Consider the following 20720-nt stretch of genomic DNA (forward strand, 5'->3'; position numbering starts at 1 on the left):
TGCAGTGCCACGGGGGCTGTAACCTCAAACGGGGTGTTGACCATCTCAGTAGTGGCCGTGAGCGTATCTGGGGTCAGCTCGGTGGTTGCCTCCATCTTCTTGGAGCTCTCTGTCTCGTGGGGATCAGCCCCCGCGTCTGCTCCAATATCGGCAGATCTTTGCCTGGTTCTCCTTGGTCCATCATGAAACTGACGAATACTAGGAGACCACTGAAAGGAAAACACAATCGCAATGACAATGAAACAAAAGAGAGAGTGAGGATCAGTTACTGCTTTGCAAAAGTTCTTTTTTTTTCTCTGAACGAGAATATACCAACATCACGGATCCGCTTACCTTCCCTTCGTTGGGAGAGAAGAACAGTGGCAGATGCGAGTGTTGCCTTTCTTGAAGATGGCGAGGGAGAAGGGGATTCAGTGAGGAGTGAAATGATGGTTGCTTCGTCCGTCAAACTTAGACTGCGGGGAGGTGGGGTTTTGTGATACGACGGCTCGTTACTGTCACGCTACGACTGGGGTGACTCTCCGCCTGCATACTGCCTGCTAATTTGGTGGATGGCATTTGGGCCCGCGTGCTGCATGGCCCGCATGTCGGTGAACAAAAGTATAACAGCATTCAGTAGAGGGAGACGTTTCAATGACCTAGGAGGAGCCAAAAGCGGTAGAGTGTCTCCATTGTACTAGTAGTAATTGTTTTTCTGGGTAGCTGTAGAGTGTCTCCACTGTACTAGTAGTAATTGTTTCTGTGGGCCCAAGAGAAAACAGCCAATCCACACTAGTAAATAGTAAAATCAATTCAAAAGGCGCTATCCACACCCAGCACACCGCCCCCCTCCCCCACAAAAAAACCAGGGTGCTCTTCTTCCTCCTCGCTCCCACCCACTTCACGTCAGCTCGCTCCACTCGTACCCCCAAATTCCTCACCTCACTCCTACAGAAAACCCTAGCTCCCCTTCTTCCTCACTCCTACAGAAAACCCCCAGCTCCCCTTCTTCTTCGCTCGCACTACAACTAGGCTCGTCATTCGTTACTCTGCTCAAATCTGTGAACACGACGCGACGCCCTCGAGGAAAATGGAGTCGGCTGACCCCAGCGCCAAGAAGATGAGGCTCCTGCCAGCGGCGACGCCTGTTGTAGATCCCGCACCCGGTAGCGTGGGGAGAAGCGACGACCCCGCCCCCACCGGATACCAGGAACCCATAGAATCTCGGGTGGACCACATCAGCGATCTCCCGGACACTGTCCTTGGGGAGATCATCTCGCTTCTCCCCACCAAGGATTGCTGCCGCACCCAAGTCCTCTCAATTCGGTGGCGCCCTCTATGGCGCGCCGTACCCCTTAATCTCGACTGTCATTAGCTATCTCTCTTCAATGATTTTGAAATCCCCAGAGCCATCATCTCCTCCCACCAGGGCTCCGTTCAAAGCCTCTGCATCCGGTCATGCTACCTGAGCAAGCATACCGTGCCCTGCACGGTGGACGCCTGGCTGAAATCCCCTGAATTCACAGAACTACAGCTGCTTGAGTTCTACTATTCCCCTGGAAATCACATACCACATACAGAACGCCATGTACTTGTGCCCTCAGCACCGATGTCCATCTCGCGGTTTTCCTCCTCTCTCCACACCGCCACCTTTGCGCTGTGCTACCTACCAGATAATCTGGTACTAAACCTTCGACTCCCATTTCTCAAGAAACTTTCACTTGTGCAGGTTCGTATATCGGAGGCCTCATTGCACAGCATCATCCACTCCAGTTGCCCTGCGCTGGAGTGATTGGTGCTTGTTTCACAGTTAGAATCGGTTGTCTCCAAATAAAGTCGCCTAACCTTGTAAGAATTGGAATTTCTTTTGACGGAAGGCAGCTCATCATCCAAGATGCCCCTTCACTTCAAAGGTTGATCCTTGATTCTAGTTATTCACCGTTGCAAATAACCGTCCTCTCTGCGCCTAAACTGGAGACCTTGGGTGTAATACATGATCTCTATGCTCATTTCAATATGGTGTTTGGCTCCATAGTTCTCCGAGTACTTTATATTATCATCTACACTGTAACCATATGCTGCATTTTAAATTTCTGCGCATAATTTATATATCATCTTGGAGTACACATTTTGTACTAATATTATGTTCTATGCTCAATGAAGAGTTTCTCCATGGATGGCCTATCAATGGTGCTGGATTCCGTCAAGATCTTATATATCCAAATGAATAGTTTTGATCTGAACAAGATTATTGGCTTGCTGCAATGCTTTCCATGTCTGGAGAAGTTGTATATAAAGGTGATAATTTCACGCACATTGGAAGCCCGCATATAGTGTACTAGAATTAACCATTCAGTTGTTGCTCTTTCGACACTCTTCTTTTAGACCTTAACTGTTTTCAATTTTCATGTCTATTTAGGCAACAGGACGGGGTAAGAAAGTTATAACCAATCGGTGGATTTGTAAGCATCGGGATTTTCTCACTTCTCATGAGATTCGATTGAAGACAATAACGCTAGAACGATATGTAGCCAACCGTGCAAACACAAGATTTGTCACATTCTTCCTGCTGAATGCGAGGTTACTATTGTCCATCAGGCTTAAGTTTATCAGCAGCATGGTTTTGACGGATGGGTATGTCGAATAGCAAAAAAGGAGTTTCAGGTGGGCAAAAGAGCTTCTGAACGTGCCAGGCTTCTATTTACAACATATTGTGGTCATAATCCAGTAAATTTTACGATCCAGGATGTTCATTCTATGGACCTGACCGATCCATTTGACTGTGATTGCCGAAAACAATGCTGGAGTTAGATGTTGTTGCGCTTTTCAATCTGGGTTTTTTTGTAAACCTGATGAACAATCAACCCTCGTGCTTTTGTACAGTTTGTAAGCTGGAGTTAGATGTTCCTGCCCTTTTCAACTCGGTTGTGACTGTCATATTTTCTTTGAAACAAGGCAAATGGCTTGCCATTCGTTTAATTTAGAGTGAAATATTGTAACAAATCACAACCAAGGGAAATAACATCACTCACACCAGCTGCTTGAGCTCACTGTGCATTACAGAAGCCAAGTGACTAGCCCCCACCACCCCCACCAGTCAACCCTCGTACTCCCCTCCGCCTGCGACTAGACCGACGCATCTTCAACGACTCATGTTCGTTCCGTCCGAGGCCTCGCCATCGTCCTCCGCCTTGCGGCCTTGGTTCGCTCGCCGTGTGCGGTGCGCCGCCCTCTTGCGTTGTCAACATCGTCAACAACCGAGAGGAACAAGGAGATGACTGTACGTGGAGAGGATGACAGTAGGGACCCACCAGCGTCATGACAGTACGCAAGCAAGTGCCTCTATAGTACAAGCCCAAAAATATGGTTCCTCCTAATGGTTGGACATCTGGGGCTCACGCCATCGTCAACGTAGTCAATAAACAAGAGAAATACACTACGAGCGGCTAACACCAGGGACCCAGCAAGTCGCGCAGTTTTTTTTGCGGAACAAGCAGTTTTTTTTTGAAACAATGAGCAACAAGCAGTTGTTATTTATACTAGTTTTAGCGACGGATCAGGGTAACAACGGGGCTGTGCGGGGGCTGTGGCCCGTCTAGCCAGGGTTTTATTTATGTTTACCACATCATGAGCCCAGTTGTGTTTTTTTCTTGCTGAAAATGGCTAGCCCAGTTCTATTTTTTTAAAGAAATACCCAAACAAGGCCTACTTGCTTTATCGGCCCTGCTGGGCTGCAAATGTTTCAAGACGAGGAGAGTTTCATTCGGTTTGCCCAGAAATGGCCTGTACATTTTTAAAACACGTCAAACCGGGAATTAGTTTCAATTTTTTTCATTACAAGATCTTAAATTCCATTGATTTTTATGCATGGACAATTATTTGGATTTTATATTTATATAAATTATTTTTCAAAATAGTTTGAATGTGAATCGATATTTCTGGATTAAAAATAGTTGACCGCAATGAAATATGGAAAATTTCGTATACTTTTTAACCGTTGCCACAATATGGGGTGTAATGCTAACAAAAAGAAGATGGGCTCCAAAAAAAATCTTTAGAATTAGCAAATGGGCTATACATTATTAGAAATAATGGCAGATGGGCTGTATGCTGTTTTCCACAGATTTGAGGCTGACTTGTGCGCCTACTACAGGTTGACGCGTATGCTTTCATAAAAAAAGGTTGACGCACACGCAACGCCCTGTCAACTTAGTCAACACACGAGAGCAGTGACTGTTGGATATCCATCCAACGGCTGTCGTGCTTCTTCAATCTCTGCTCTTCATGCTCCAGCCCCTCAAACAAGCGCCGGCAGGACCGCCTGCTCCCTCCTCCTGCAGCCGGCTATGCTGCCGCGCAGGCCTCACGGCCCCATCGTACTCCCATTGATGGCCTAGCCATCCCTCTACTCACCCACACATGTTGTTATTCTCCGGCGACGGCAGACGAACCAGTAAACCCTCGTACTCCTCCGCGTGGGAAACAACTGCCGAGTATTCCCTGGCTCCGTGTCGTTCCCTTCCTAGGCCTTGCCGTCGTCCACCGCCCTGGTGCTCTCGGCGCGACCTGGTCAACGTGGTCAATGAACGACATCCATCAGAAGTGGACTGTACGTGGAGAGGCTGACAGCTGGGTCCACGGCCGCATGCAAGGAAATGCCTCCTTATTACGCACAAAATAATGATTCCTCCACCTGACAGCTAGGACCCATAGGAAGGGCCTCTGTATTTCGTGAAAAAACATTCCTCCTGCTGACAGGTCGGACCCACCAGCTATATCTTCACACGCAAGGAAGTTCCTCCTTATTACGCCCAAAAAATGAATACCCCCTGCTAGCTGGGACCCACCATATTGTTGGGATGACTTGTGGGCCTACTAAGTTGACGGGGACGGAGGGCTTTGTCAACTTAGTCAATACTCCACTGACCGTATGATGTCCATCCAACGGCCATACTGCTTCTTCAACCTCTCGTCTTCTTGCTCCAGCCGCCCAAAGCAGCGCCGGTCGTGCCGCCTGCTCCTGCCTCCCGTGGCCGGCTGTGCTACCGCCTGCTCCTGCCTCCCGTGGCCCGGCTCCACGTCGTCCCCTTCCTAGGCCTCGCTGTCGTCCACCGCTGTGGTGCTCTCAGCGCGGCGTGGTCAATGTGGTTAACGACCAACATCCATCGGAAGAGTACTGTACGTGGAGAGGCTGACAGTTGGGTCCACGACAGCCACAAGGAAGTGCCTCCTTATTACGCGGAAAATAATTATTCCTCCACCTGACAGCGGGGACCCACCGGATGGACCACCAGTATTTTGCGAAACAAATCGTTTCCCCCTGATGCTGGGACCCACCGGACGGGCCACCGTATGTCACGAAAAAAACATTCCCCCCGCTGTCAGCTCGGACCCACCGGAAGTGCCTCCTTATTACGCACAAAAAATGAATACTCCCCCGGCTAGCTAGGACCCACCTTGGTGGGAGGCTATCTTGTGGGCCTACTAAGTTGATGGGGCCGAAGGGCTTTGTCAACTTAGTCAATATGAACGATTCTAGCTCCAGTGACCGTACGATGTCCATCCAACGACCGTAGTGCTTCTTCAACCTCTGGTCTTCTTGCTCCAGCCGCCCAAAGCAGCACCGGTCGTGCCGCATGCTCCTGCCTCCCGTGGCCGGCTGTGCTGCCGCGGAGGCCTCACCGCCCCCTACTATTCCCACCGCTGGCCAGGCCCTGCGGCGACGGCAGCCTCATACCGCAGCCGAACCAGTGAACCCTCGTACTCCTCTCCGCGCGGGTTTCCACTACCACGTCTTCCCCGGCTCCGCGTCGTCCCCTTCCTAGGCCTCATCGTCGTCCACCGCCGTGGTGCTCTCCGCGCGGCATGGTCAACGTGGTCAAGGAACGACTTCCATCAGAAGAGTACTGTACGTGGAGAGGCTGACAGCTGGGTCCACGGCCACAACCCAGTTTTTTTTGTGATTTGCCAATTAAGTCGCTTTGTCAGGCCTATTCGGCTGCAAATCTTTCAAGACGAGGAGAGCTTTTCATTCGGCTGGCCGAGAAAATGGCCCATCAGTAATGAGAAATGGGCTGTACATTTTTAAAAAACATCAAATCGGCAATTAGTTTCAAATATTTTTTTTTCATTTCAAGATTTTAAATTACATTAATTTTTATGCGTGGAGAATTTGTTGGATTTTATATTGATATACATTTATTTTTAAAATCAGTTTGAATGTGAGTCGAAATTTCGAGAATAAAAACAGTTTGGACCGCACCGAAATATGCAAAATTTTGTATAATTTTTTAACCGTGGCCACAATATGGGGTGTAATGCTAACAAAAAGAATATGGGCTCCAAAAAAACCTTAAGAATTAGCAAATGGGCTGTAAATTATTAGAAATAATGGCAGATGGCTGTATGCTGTTTTCCACAGATTTGAGGCTTTCCTAAAAAAAGGTTGACGCACAAGCAGTGACGGTTGGATGTCCATCCAACGACCGTCGTGCTTCTTCAATCTCTGCTCTTCCAGCTCCAGCCGCTCAAACAAGCGCCGGCGGGACTGCCTGCTCCCTCCTCCCCGCAGCCGGCTGTGCTGCCGCGCAGGCCTCATCGCCCCACCGTACTCCCATCGCTGGCCTAGCCATCCCTCTACTCACCCACACCTGCTGTTATTCTCCGGCGATGGCAGACGAACCAGTAAACCCTCGTACAGTCGTACTCCCCTCCGCGTGGGCATCCACTACCGCGTGTTCCCCAGCTCCGTGTCGTCCCCTTCCTAGGCCTCGCCGTCGTCCACTGCCGTGGTGCTCTCGGCGCAGCGTGGTCAATGTGGTCAACGACCGACTTCCATCGGACGTGGACTGTACGTGGAGAGGCTGACAGCTCGGTCCACGGCCGCAGCAAGGAAGTGCCTCCTTATTATGTGCAAAATAATTCTTCCTCCACCTGACAGCAGGGACCCACCGGACGGGCCACCATATTTCGTGAAAAAACGTTTCCCCATGACTGCTGGGACCCACCAGCTACATCTTCGCACGCAAGGAAGTGCGTCCGGGCAAAAAAAACAATTCGCCCCCCTGACTGCTGGGACCCACCGGCTACATCTTCGCACACAAGGAAGTGCGTTCGGGCAAAAAAACATAAAACAATTCGCCCCCTGACTGCTGGGACCCACCAGCTACATCTTCGCAGGCACGGAAGTGCCTGACAGTCGGGACCCACCTGGTCGAAGCGTATGTAGCGTTGTCATTCTGGTCGTGAACGTGTACGTACATTTTGGTCGATGTAGAGGCGCGCACATGTCGTAGATGTAGAGGCGCGCACGTGTCGTAGTAGAGGCACGCACGTAGCATGTACACATACGTACGGCGGCGAGGGTGCAAGAAAGAAAATACGGCCACGTACGTACATACGGGCAGGGTCTCGAACGCCTACTCGCGCATACGTACATGGCTGGATCGGACTGGAGAAACAGCGTCGTCATCGTGTTCATGGGGAGGCAATGGAATGCGTCATGTTCATTGGGAGGCAACGGAATGCGTGGGAGCCAACCGGCTGGGTCGGAACAGAATGCCTGGTCGTGTTCATCGGGAGGGCTTGGACGGAACAGGCGATGGAAATGAGGCCTGGCGTACCGCAGAACGGAGGAAATGGCCTTGTGTTCGACTGGCCACGTTCGAAATGGGGTCCTGTTGATCGGGAGGGGCCTGGCGTACTGCAAAACGGAGGAAACGGACCTCCTACGGTCGAAACGGGGGTCCTGTTGATCGGGAGGGGTGTGGCGTACCGCAAAATGGATGAAACGGACTTGTGTTGGAGCGCTACGGTCGAAACGGGGGTCCTGTTGATCGGGAGGGGTGTGGCGTACCGCAAAACGGGACTCCACGGGATACTGTCCATCTCCACCGTCGACCTCCTCCAGCCTCCACGGGCTACCGTCGACCTCCTCCAGCCTCCACGGGCTCCTGTTCATCTAACCTCCACCGCGCGCTACTCCACCGGCTACTATTCAACCACCCCTCCACGGGCACCCCTCCACCGTCTATTGTTCATCCAGCCCTCCACACCACGGGGTCCTGTTCAACCACCCCTCCACGGCCACCCCTCCACCGTCTACTGTTCATCCAGCCCTCCACAACACGGGTTCCTGTTCATCCAGAGGCAACACCACCGCTCACTGTTCATCCAAACCCCCCCGCAACGCTCGCTGTTCATCCAATCGATCGGCTTGAGTTAGCAACAGTAGCGAAGGAATCGCTCCCTCGGGTTCAGTTAACAGCCATCGATCGATCGCTCGGATTCAATAACGCGTAGCCTGTAGTGCAATCGCTCGGGTTCAGTTAGAGCCCAACGCCTCGCTCGGCTTCAGTTAGAGCCAACGCCTTGCACACACGCGCGTACATATGAGAGAAACACGCATCGCTTGGCCCCTGACCTCCCACCGTAACCGGCAACTCCCCGAAATTTTCCTCCCCCTCGCTTCTACCATGGTTTTTTCCGTCATGGACGGCCCAAAGAATGTCATGCAGCTGCGTCTCCGGCCCGCCCAAGACGAAAAGCCCATTTTCTGTCATGATTTTTTGTCATAGAAGTAGGAGCCCACCACATCTATGATGATACCGGGTTTTGTCACAATTATCGTCATAGAAGTGTCATATGTATGACAGAAAAAAATTTCGTTCGGCCCAAAATGTCACGGGTGTGTCTTTTTTTTGTAGTGCAAGAAAGTTTTAATGCTTATGTTGGTAGAGAGTTACAGAATAACGCATTTGAGATAGGACGCGTAAGCGAAAATATGGCTAGAGTTAAAGGTGAACTCCAACTCATTAGCAAATATGCTTCTACGGTTGCTACTCAAGCTGAGCAAGTACTCAAGGCTCAAAATGATTTGCTTGATGAATTAAATAATAAAAATGACTTTGTTGTTAGAGTGGCTACTAGAACTGGTAGAATGACTCAGGAACCTTTGTATCCTGAAGGCCACCCTAAGAGAATCGAGCAAGATTCTCAGAGAAATAATTTAGAGGCACCTAGTTCTTCTAAAAAGAAGAAAAAGAAAAACGACAGGACTTTGCATGCTTCTAGTGAACCTACTGTAGACACACCTGAGAATCCCAATGATATTTCTATCTCTGATGCTGAAACACAATCAGGTGATGAACATGAACCTAGTGATAATGTTAATGATAATGTTCATGTTGATGCTCAACCTAGCAAAAACAATGAAGTAGAGATTGAACCTGCTGTTGATCTTGATAACCCACAATCAAAGAATTAACTTATGATAAGAGAGATTTTGTTGCTAGGAAGCATGGTAGAGAAAGAGAACCATGGGTTAAGAAACCCATGCCCTTTCCTCCTAAACCATCCAAGACAAAGGATGATGAGGATTTTGAGCACTTTGTTGAAATGATTAGACCTATTTTCTTACGTATGCGCTTAACTGATATGCTGAAAATAAATCCTTATGCTAAGTACATGAAGGATATCATCAAAAATAAAAGAAAGATACCGGAAGCTGAAATTTCCACCATGCTTGCTAAATTACACTTTTAAGGGTGGAATAGCAAAGAAACTTGGAGATCCGGGTGTACCAACTATACCATGCTCCATTACAAGAAATTACGTTAGAACTGCTTTATGTGATCTTGGAGCCGGTGTTAGTGTTATGCCTCTCTCTTTATATCGTAGACTTGAATTGAAAAAGTTGACACCTACTGAAATATCTTTGCAAATGGCTAATAAATCAACTGCTATACCTGTCGGTATTTGTGAGGATGTGCCTGTTGTGGTTGCAAATGTCACTATCTTAACGGACTTTGTTATTCTTGATATTCCCGAGGACGATAGTATGTCTATTATCCTACCTTTTCTTAATACTACAGGGGCTGTTATTGATTGCAACAAAGGCAATGTCACTTTTCATGTTAATGGTAATGAGCATACTGTACACTTTCTGAGGAAACAATCTCAAGTTCATAGCATCAATTCTATTGGAAAAGTTCCAACTATCATATTGGAGGTTTTGAATTTCCTCTCCCTACTGTCAAGAAAAAGTATGATATTCTTATTGTTGGGGATTTTCATATCCCCGTTGAGGTAACTTAGTGTTATTCGAAATTTCTCCGGTTCCGTGTTATACGGAATGAGTTTGTTAACAAGACATGATCAACCTTGTTAGTGGATTCATTTTGATGATCACGAGATGGATGAAACTAGAAGGCACAACCTTCTGTACCCTCTTTTTACTTTCTGTTATTTAGAATAAATAAAGCAAAAATAGTATTATCTGTCTATTTTCTGAATTATCCGTGCATTAAAAATATCCCGAAAATAAAAGTGCTCCAAATGCCCTGCAAATTTAGTATGATTTTTTCTCGAATATTTGAAGATTTTAGGCACTAAAAACACTGCAGGAGGGTCAAGCACCAGGCCACGAGAGTGGAGGGCGCCCCCCTATAGGGCGCGCCCCCTGTCTCGTGGGCCCCTGGTGGCCCCCTCCACTTATGCCAGCACCCACACACTTCATCTTCTACCCAAAAAAATCCCCATCCAGCTCAAGCACGAGTTCTAGCTCATTTTGCTGCGATTTTCGATCTCCTTGCTCAAAGCTCCATTCACAAAACTGCTTTGGGAGATTGTTGCTTGGTATGTGACTCCTCCATTGGTCCAATTAGTTTTTGTTCTAGTGCTTTATTCATTGCAATTTTTTGCTGCATAGGTGACCATGTTCTTGAGCTTGCATGTTAAATTTATGAGGTCCCAAGCAATTCCAATGCATGATATAGGCTCTAGGCACTTGTAGGAGTAGTTGCTACCATTCTTGTTTAGTTTTATTCACTTTTATTTTGAAGTTACTAAAATTTCAGAAATTTTTCAGAAAAATAATTATGCTTAGAAGAATGTACCAAGGTGGTTCCTCGGTGAAGAAAGGGCCCAGGATTGCTATACGTGAGCAAGATGTTGAATTGCCGAGGGACGCGGATGTACGAGCTTGCAAAAGGAAGATATGTTGTCACCAGGGAGGAAGCAGTTGAACACGAGGGGAGAGCGGAGGCAGCTCGCCAACACGCCGCAGCTCAGGAGGCAGTTGCCGCTGCATCTCAGTATGACCCCAGTTTCACTTATGGATATCAGCCAGGCGGTCCTTGGTATTAGACCAACTTAGGCCAAAAGCCTAAGCTTGGGGGAGTACGTATTTCTCACCGACTTTACATTCATGTTCACACACTAGTCGTCGGTGCTCATACTCTTTCATTGTATTATCCATGCTAGTTTAAATTTCTTTTTCTAGTTTTCTTTTTGTGTGTTTGATAAACCTTAAGAAAAACCAAAAAAAATTAGTTAGTTTAATTTCCATGCTTGTAGTAGAAATTAAAATGAAAACCCAAAAAGATTTCTAGTTCTTCTTCTTACTTGTTGGGAGCTTTCCCGTGTAAATAGTTTTATTTTATTTTCTTTCCTTTAGGGGTTGAGAAGACCATATTGAAAATGTTCAGTGGCTCTCACATGCATGATTGTTTATTTAACTTAGAGCCCATATTACTTGTCTTCTCTTTTGAATGCTTGCAGATTCTAGCTTAGTCCAATGCACGTACACTCTTATTATTATACACATCGTTCGGTCGTGCAAGTGAAAGGCAATAATGAAGACATATGATGGACTTATTGGGATGAGAAAAGCCGGTATGAACTCGACCTCTCTTGTTTTTGTAAATATGATGAGTTCATCGTTTCTGATTCAGCTTATTATGAAGTAAACATATTTGAAATGACATTTAGAGATTATAGTTGCTTGTGCCATGCTTGATTAGCTATGAGTTATAATGGTTTACCTTGCATGCCAACATGCTATTAGAATGATTATGATGTGGTATGATGGGATGATATCCTCCTTTGAATGAATTGAGTGACTCGACTTGGCACATGTTCACGCATGTAGTTGAATCAAATCAACATAGCCTTCATGATATTTATGTTCATGGTAGGTTATATCCTACTCATGCTTGTACTCGGTGTAAATTAATTTTAATGCATGTTTATGACGGTTGTCGCTCTCTCAGTTGGTTGCTTCCCAGTCTTTTGCTAGCCTTCACTTGTACTAAGAGGGAATACTGCTTGTGCATCCAAACTCCTTAAACCCCAAAGTTGTTCCATATGAGTCCACTATACCTTCCTATATGCGGTATTTACCTGCCGTTCCAAGTAAATTTGTATGTGCCAAACTCCAAACCTTCAAATGAAATTCTGTTTTGTATGCTCGAGCAGCTCATGTTTCAACTAGGGCTGCCTATATCTTCCATGCTAGGTGGGTTATTCTCAAGAGGAATGGACTCCGCTCCTCATTCACGAGAAAGGGCCAGTAACCGGGATGCCCAGTCCCATGATCCAAAAAGATCAAAGCAAATCAAAATAATTAAACAAAGCTCCCCCAGGGCTGTTGTTAGTTGGAGGCACTCGTTGTTTCGAGCAAGCCATGGATTGATGCTTGTTAGTGGTTGGGGGAGTATAAATCTTTACCATTATGTTTGGGAACTTCCTATAATGCATGTAGTATGGAAGATACATCCATCTCATAGTTGTTGCGTTGACAGCAAAAGTATGCCGCTCAAAATGTTATTCAATCTCTATTTTAAAATCGAGCTCTGGCACCTCTACAAATCCCTGCTTCCCTCTGCGAAGGGCCTATCTATTTACTTTTATGTTGAGTCATCACCCTTCTTATTAAAAAGCACCCGCTGGAGAGCACACTGTCATTTGCATTCATTACTATTGGTTTATATTGGGTATGACTTGACTGGATCTCTTTTACTATGAATTACAATGTTTAGTCAGTCCTTGATCTTTAAAGGTGCTCTGCATTTATGTTTTGCGGTCTTAGAAAGGGCGAGCGAGATACCATCTTGTTATATCATGTTATAATTATTTTGAGAAAGTGCTGTCATCCGAGTTTTATTATTATGGCTCGCTAGCTGATTATGCTATTGATATGAGTAATTGTGAGACCTAAGTGTTATTGTGAGTATGGTTAGTTCATAATATTTGCTGAAACTTGAATGCTGGCTTTTCATGTTTACAACAACAAGAGCAAATAGAGTTTGTAAAAGTTCTCCTTTTTCACTTTTAGTTTATCAACTGAATTGCTTGAGGACAAGCAAAGGTTTAAGCTTGGGGGAGTTGATACGTCTCCAACGTATCTACTTTTCCAAACACTTTTGCCCTTGTTTTGGACTCTAACTTGCATGATTTGAATGAAACTAACCCGGACTGATGATGTTTTCAGCAGAACTGCCATGATGTTGTTTTATGTGTAGAAAAGAAAAGTTCTCGGAATGTCCTGAAAATCCACGAAGGCACTTTTTCGAATTAATAAGAATTTCTGGGCGAAAGAAATACACCAGGGGGCCCACGGCCTGTCCACGAGACAGTGGGGCGCGCCCCCCCTATAGGGCGCCCCCCCTATGTCGTGGGCCCCCTGGACCTCCACCGACCTCAACTCCAACTCCATATATTCATGTTCGGGAGAAAAAAATCAGAGAGAAAGTTTCATCGTGTTTTATGACACGGAGCCACCGCCAAGCCATAATCTCTCTCGAGAGGGCTGATCTGGAGTCCGTTCGGGGCTCCGGAGAGGGGGATTCGTCATCGTCGTCATCATCAACCATCCTCCATCACCAATTTCATGATGCTCACCGCCGTGCATGAGTAATTCCATCGTAGGCTTGCTGGACAGTGATGGGCTGGATGAGATTTACCATGTAATCAAGTTAGTTTTGTTAGGGTTTGATCCCTAGTATCCACTATGTTCTGAGATTGATGTTTCTATGACTTCGCTATGCTTAATGCTTGTCACTAGGGCCCGAGTGCCATGATTTCAGATCTGAACCTATTATGTTTTCATGAATATATGTGTGTTCTTGATCCTATCTTGCAAGTCTATAGTCACCTATTATGTGTTATGATCCGACAACCCCGAAGTGACAATAATGGGGATACTTCTCGGTGATGACCGTAGTTTGAGGAGTTCATGTATTCACTATGTGCTAATCCTTTGTTCCAGTTCTCTATTAAAAGGAGGCCCTAATATTCCTTAGTTTCCGCTAGGACCCCGCTGCCACGGGAGGGTAGGACAAAAGATGTCATGCAAGTTCTTTTCCATAAGCACGTATGACTATTTACGAAATACATGCCTACATTACATTGATGAACTGGAGCTAGTTCTGTGTCACCCTATGTTATAGCTATTACATGAGGAATCGCATCCGGCATAATTATCCATCACTGATCCATTGCCTACGAGCTTTTCACATATTGTTCTTCGCTTATTTACGTTTCCGTTGCTACTGTTACAACTACTACAAAACCCCCAAAACAATTATCTTTACTTTTGCCATTGTTACCTTTATTATCATACCACTTTTGCTACTAAATACTTTGCTGCAGATACTAAGTTATCCAGGTGTGGTTGAATTGACAACTCAACTGCTAATACTCAAGAATATTCCTTGGCTCCCCTTGTGTCGAATCAATAAATTTGGGTTGAATACTTTACCCTCGAAAGCTATTGTGATCCCCTACACTTGTGGATTATCAGCGGCCAGGGCAGGCCACACGCCCCCTCCCCCTTTAGTCCGAATAGGACAAAGAGGGGGGGCACTTTTCCTTCCTCCTCTCTCCCCTTCCTTCCCCTCTCATACTTGGACAAGGAAAGGAGGGAGTCCTACTCCCGGTGGGAGTAGGAGTCCTCCTTGGCACACCCTCCCCTGGCTGGCCGCCCCCTCCCCCTTGGTCCTTTATATACGGGGGCAGGGGGCACCTCTAGACACAACAATTGATCATTGATCTCTTAGCCGTGTGCGGTGCCCCCCTCCACCATAATCCACCTCGATAATATCATTGCGGTGCTTAGGCTAAGCCCTGCGTCGGTAGAACATCATCATTGTCAGCATGCCGTCATGCTGATGGAACTCTCCCTCAAAGCTCGGCTGGATCGGAGTTCGAGGGACGTCATCGAGCTGAACATGTGCCGAACTCGGAGGTGCCGTGCGTTTGGTACTTGACCGGTCGGATCGTGAAGACGTACGACTACATCAACCACGTTGTGCTAACACTTCTGCTTTCGGTCTACAAGGGTACGTGGACAACACTCTCCCCTCTTGTTGCTATGCATCACCATGATCTTGTGTGTGCGTAGGAATTTTTTTGAAATTACTACGTTCCCCAACAGTGGCATCCGAGCCTGGTTTTATGCGTAGATGTTATATGCACGAGTAGAACACAAGTGAGTTGTGGGCGATACAAGTCATACTGCTTACCAACATGTCATACTTTGGTTCAACGGTATTATTGGATGAAGCGGCCCAGACCGACATTACGCTTACGCTTACGCGAGACTGGTTCTACCGACGTGCTTTGCACATAGGTGGCTAGCGGGTGTCAGTTTCTCCAACTTTAGTTGAACCGAGTGTGGCTACGCCCTGTCCTTGAGAAGGTTAAAACAACACTAACTTGACGAACTATCGTTGTGGTTTTGATGCGTAGGTAAGAACGGTTGTTGCTCAGCCTGTAGCAGCCACGTAAAACTTGCAACAACAAAGTAGAGGACGTCTAACTTGTTTTTGCAGGGCATGTTGTGATGTGATATGGTCAAGACGTGATGATATATTTTATCGTATGAGATGATTATGTTTTGTAACCGAGTTATTGGCAACTGGCAGGAGCCATATGGTTGTCGCTTTATTGTATGCAATGCAATCGCCCTGTAATTGCTTTACTTTATCACTAAGCGGTAGCGATAGTCGTAGAAGCAATAGGTGGCCAAACGACAATGATGCTACGATGGAGATCAAGGTGTCGCGCCGGTGACGATGGTGATCGTGACAGTGCTTTGGATATGGAGATCACAAGCACAAGATGATGATGGCCATATCATATCACTTATATTCATTGCATGTGATGTTTATCCTTTATGCATCTTATTTTTCTTTGATTGATGGTAGCATTATAAGATGATCTCTCACTAAATTTCAAGGTATAAGTGTTCTCCCTGAGTATGCACCGTTGTGAAAGTTCTTCGTGCTGAGACACCACGTGATGATCGGGTGTGATAGGCTCTACATTCAAATACAACGGGTGCAAAACAGTTGCACACGCGGAATACTCAGGTTAAACTTGACGAGCCTAGCATATACAGATATGGCCTCGGAACACTGAGACCGAAAGGTCAAGCATGAATCATATAGTAGATATGATCAACATAGTGATGTTCACCATTGAAAACTACTCCATCTCACGTGATGATCGGACATGGTTTAGTTGATTTGGATCACGTGATCACTTAGATGATTAGAGGGATGTCTATCTAAGTGGGAGTTCTTAAGTAATATGATTAATTGAACTTAAATTTATCATGAACTTAGTACCTGATAGTATTTTGCTTGTCTATGTTTGTTGTAGATAGATGGCTCGTGTTGTTGTTCCGTTGAATTTTAATGCGTTCCTTGAGAAAGCTAAGTTGAAAGATGATGGTAGCAATTACACGGACTGGGTTCGTAACCTGAGGATTATCCTCATTTCTGCACAGAAGAATTACGTCCTGGAAGCACCACTGGGTGCCAGGCCTGCTGCAGATGCAACTGACGATGTTAAGAACGTCTGGCAGAGCAAAGCTAATGACTACTCGATAGTTCAGTATGCCATGCTTTACGGCTTAGAACCGGGACTTCAACGATGTTTTGAACGTCATGGAGCATATGAGATGTTCCAGGAGTTGAAGTTAATATTTCAAGAAAATGCCCGGATTGAGAGATATGAAGTCTCCAATAAGTTCTATAGCTGCAAGATGGAAGAGAATAGTTATGTCAGTGAACATATACTCAAAATGTATGGGTATAATAATCACTTGATTCAAATGGGAGTTAATCTTCCTAATGATAGTGTCATTGACAGAATTCTTCAATCACTGCCACCAAGCGACAAGAGCTTCGTGATGAACTATAATATGCAAGGGATGAACAAGACAATTCCCGAGCTCTTCGCAATGCTAAAAGCTGCGGAGGTAGAAATCAAAAAGGAGCATCAAGTGTTGATGGTCAACAATACCACTAGTTTCAAGAAAAAGGGTAGAGGGAAGAAGAAGGGGAACTTCAAGAAGAACGGCAAACAAGTTGCTGCTCAAGAGAAGAAACCCAAGTCTGGACCTAAGCCTGAAACTGAGTGCTTCTACTGCAAGCAGACTGGTCACTGGAAGCGGAACTGCCCCAAGTATTTGGCGGATAAGAAGGATGGCAAGGTGAACAAAGGTATATGTGATATACATGTTATTGATGTGTACCTGGGTATTTGATACTGGTTCTGTTGCTAATATTTGCAACTCGAAACAGGGACTACAGATTAAGTGAAGATTGGCTAAGGACAAGGTGACGATGCGCGTGGGAAATGGTTCCAAAGTCGATGTGATCGCGGTCGGCACGGTACCTCTACATCTATCTTCGGGATTAGTTTTAGACCTGAATAATTGTTATTTGGTGCCAGCGTTAAGCATGAACATTATATCTGGATCTTGTTTGATGCGAGATGGTTATTCATTTAAATCAGAGAATAATGGTTGTTCTATTTATATGAGTAATATCTTTTATGGTCATGCACCCTTGAAGAGTGGTTTATTTTTATTGAATATCGATAGTAGTGATACACATATTAATAATGTTGAAGCCAAAAGATGCAGAGTTGATAATGATAGTGCAACTTATTTGTGGCACCGCCGTTTGGGTCATATTGGTGTAAAGCGCATGAAGAAACTCCATACTGATGGACTTCTGGAATCACTTGATTATGAATCACTTGGTACTTGCGAACCGTGCCTCATGGGCAAGATGACTATAACGCTGTTCTCCGGAACTATGGAGTGAGCAACAGATTTGTTGGAAATCATACATACTGATGTATGTGGTCCAATGAATATTGAGGCTCGCGGCAGGTATCGTTATTTTCTCACCTTCACAGATTATTTGAGCAGATATCGGTATATCTACTTAACGAAACATAAGTCTGAAACATTTGAAAAGTTCAAAGAATTTCAGAGTGAAGTGGAAAATCATCGTGACAAGAAAATAAAGTTTCTACGATCTGATCGTGGAGTAGAATATTTGAGTTACGAGTTTGGTTTACATTTGAAACAATGCAGAATAGTTTCACAACTCACGCCACCCGGAGCACCACAACATAATGGTGTGTCCGGACGTCGTAATCGTACTTTACTAGATATGGTGTGATCTATGATGTCTCTTACTGATTTACCGCTATCGTTTTGGGGTTATGCTTTAGAGACGACCGCATTCACGTTAAATAGGGCACCATCAAAATCCGTTGAGACGACGCCTTATGAACTGTGGTTTGGCAAGAAACCAAAGTTGTCGTTTCTTAAAGTTTGGGGCTGCGATGCTTATGTGAAAAAACTTCAACCAGATAAGCTCGAACCCAAATCGAAGAAATGTGGCTTCATAGGATACCTAAAGGAGACTATTGGGTACACCTTCTATCACAGATCTGAAGGCAAGACTTTTGTTGCTAAATTTGGATCCTTTCTAGAGAAGGAGTTTCTCTCGAAAGAAGTGAGTGGGAGGAAAGTAGAACTTGATGAGGTAACTGTACCTGCTCCCTTATTGGAAAGTAGTTCATCACAGAAACCAGTTCCTGTGACGACTACACCAAATAGTGAGGAAGCTAATGATATTGATCATGAAACTTCAGATCAAGTTACTACCGAACCTCGTAGGTCAACCAGAGTAAGATCCGCACCAGAGTGGTACGGTAATCCTATTCTGGAGGTCATGTTACTTGACCATGGCGAACCTACGAACTATGAGGAAGCGATGATGAGCCCAGATTCCGCAAAATGGCTTGAGGCCATGAAATCTGAGATGGGATCCATGTATGAGAACAAAGTATGGATTTTGGTTTACTTGCCCGATGATCGGCAAGCCATCGAGAATAAATGGATCTTCAAGAAGAAGACTAACACTGATGGTAATGTTACTGTCTACAAAGCTCGACTTGTTGCGAAAGGTTTTCAACAAGTTCAAGGGGTTGACTATGATGAGACTTTCTCCCTCGTAGTGATGCTTAAGTCTGTCCGAATCATGTTAGCAATTGCCGCATTTTATGATTATGAAATATGGCAAATGGATGTCAAAACTGCATTCCCGAATGGATTTCTAGAAGAAGAGTTGTATATGATGCAACTAGAAGGTTTTGTCGATCCAAAAGGTGCTAACAAAGTGTGCAAGCTCCAGTGATCCATTTATGGACATGTGCAAGCCTCTCGGAGTTCGAATAAACGCTTTGATAGTGTGGTCAAAGCATATGGTTTTATACAGACTTTTGGAGAAGCTTGTATTTACAAGAAAGTGAGTGGGAGCTCTGTAGCACTTCTGAAATTATATGTAGACGGCATATTGTTGATTGGAAATGATATAGAATTTCTGGATAGCATAAAAGGATACTTGAATAAAAGTTTTTCAATGAAAGGCCTCGGTGAAGCTGCTTATATATTGGGCATCAAGATCTATAGAGATAGATCAAGACACTTAATTAGACTTTCACAAAGCACATACCTTGATAAAGTTTTGAAAAAGTTCAAAATGGATCAAGCAAAGAAAAGGTTCTTGCCTATATTACAAGGTGTGAAGTTGAGTCAGACTCAATGCCCGACCACAGCAGAAGATAGAGAGAAAATGAAAGATGTTCCCTATGCTTCAGCCATAGGCTCTATCATGTATGCAATGCTGTGTACCAGACCTAATGTATGCTTAGCAATAAGTTTAGCAGGGAGGTACGAAAGTAATCCAGGAGTGGATCACTGGACAATGGTCAAGAATATCCTGAAATACCTGAAAAGGACTAAGGATATGTTTATCGTTTATGGAGGTGACAAAGAGCTAGTCGTAAATGGTTACGTCGATGCAACTGTTGACACTGATCCGGACGATTCTAAATCGCAAACCGGATACGTGTTTATATTAAACGGTGGAGCTGTTAGTTGGTGCAGTTCTAAACAAAGCGTCGTGGCGGGATCTACATGTGAAGTGAAGTATATAGCTGCTTCGGAAGCAGCAAATGAAGGAGTCTGGATGAAGGAGTTCATATCCGATCTAGGTGTCATACCTAGTGCATCGGGACCAATGAAAATCTTTTGTGACAATACTGGTGCAATTGCCTTCGCAAAGGAATCCAGATTTCACAAGAGAACCAAGCACATCAAGAGACGCTTCAATTCCATCCGAGACCAAGTCCGGGTGGGATACATAGAGATTTGCAAGATACATACGGATCTGAATGTTGCAGACCCGTTGACTAAGCCTCTTCCACGAGCAAAACATAATCAACACCAAGGCTCCATGGGTGTTAGAATCATTACTGTGTAATCTAGATTATTAACTCTAGTGCAAGTGGGAGACTGAAGGAAATATGCCTCAGAGGCAATAATAAAGTTATTATTTATTTCCTTATATCATGATAAATGTTTATTATTCATGCTAGAATTGTATTAACCAGAAACATACATGTGTGAATACATAGACAAACATAGTGTCACTAGTATGCCTCTACTTGACTAGCTCGTTGATCAAAGATGGTTGTGTTTCCTAACCATAGACATGAGTTGTCATTTGATTAACGGGGTCACATCATTAGGAGAATGATGTGATTGACTTGACCCATTCCGTTAGCTTAGCACTTGATCGTTTAGTATGTTG

Source organism: Triticum aestivum, chromosome 3B (assembly GCF_018294505.1).
Source record: "Triticum aestivum cultivar Chinese Spring chromosome 3B, IWGSC CS RefSeq v2.1, whole genome shotgun sequence".
NCBI lineage: Eukaryota > Viridiplantae > Streptophyta > Magnoliopsida > Poales > Poaceae > Triticum > Triticum aestivum.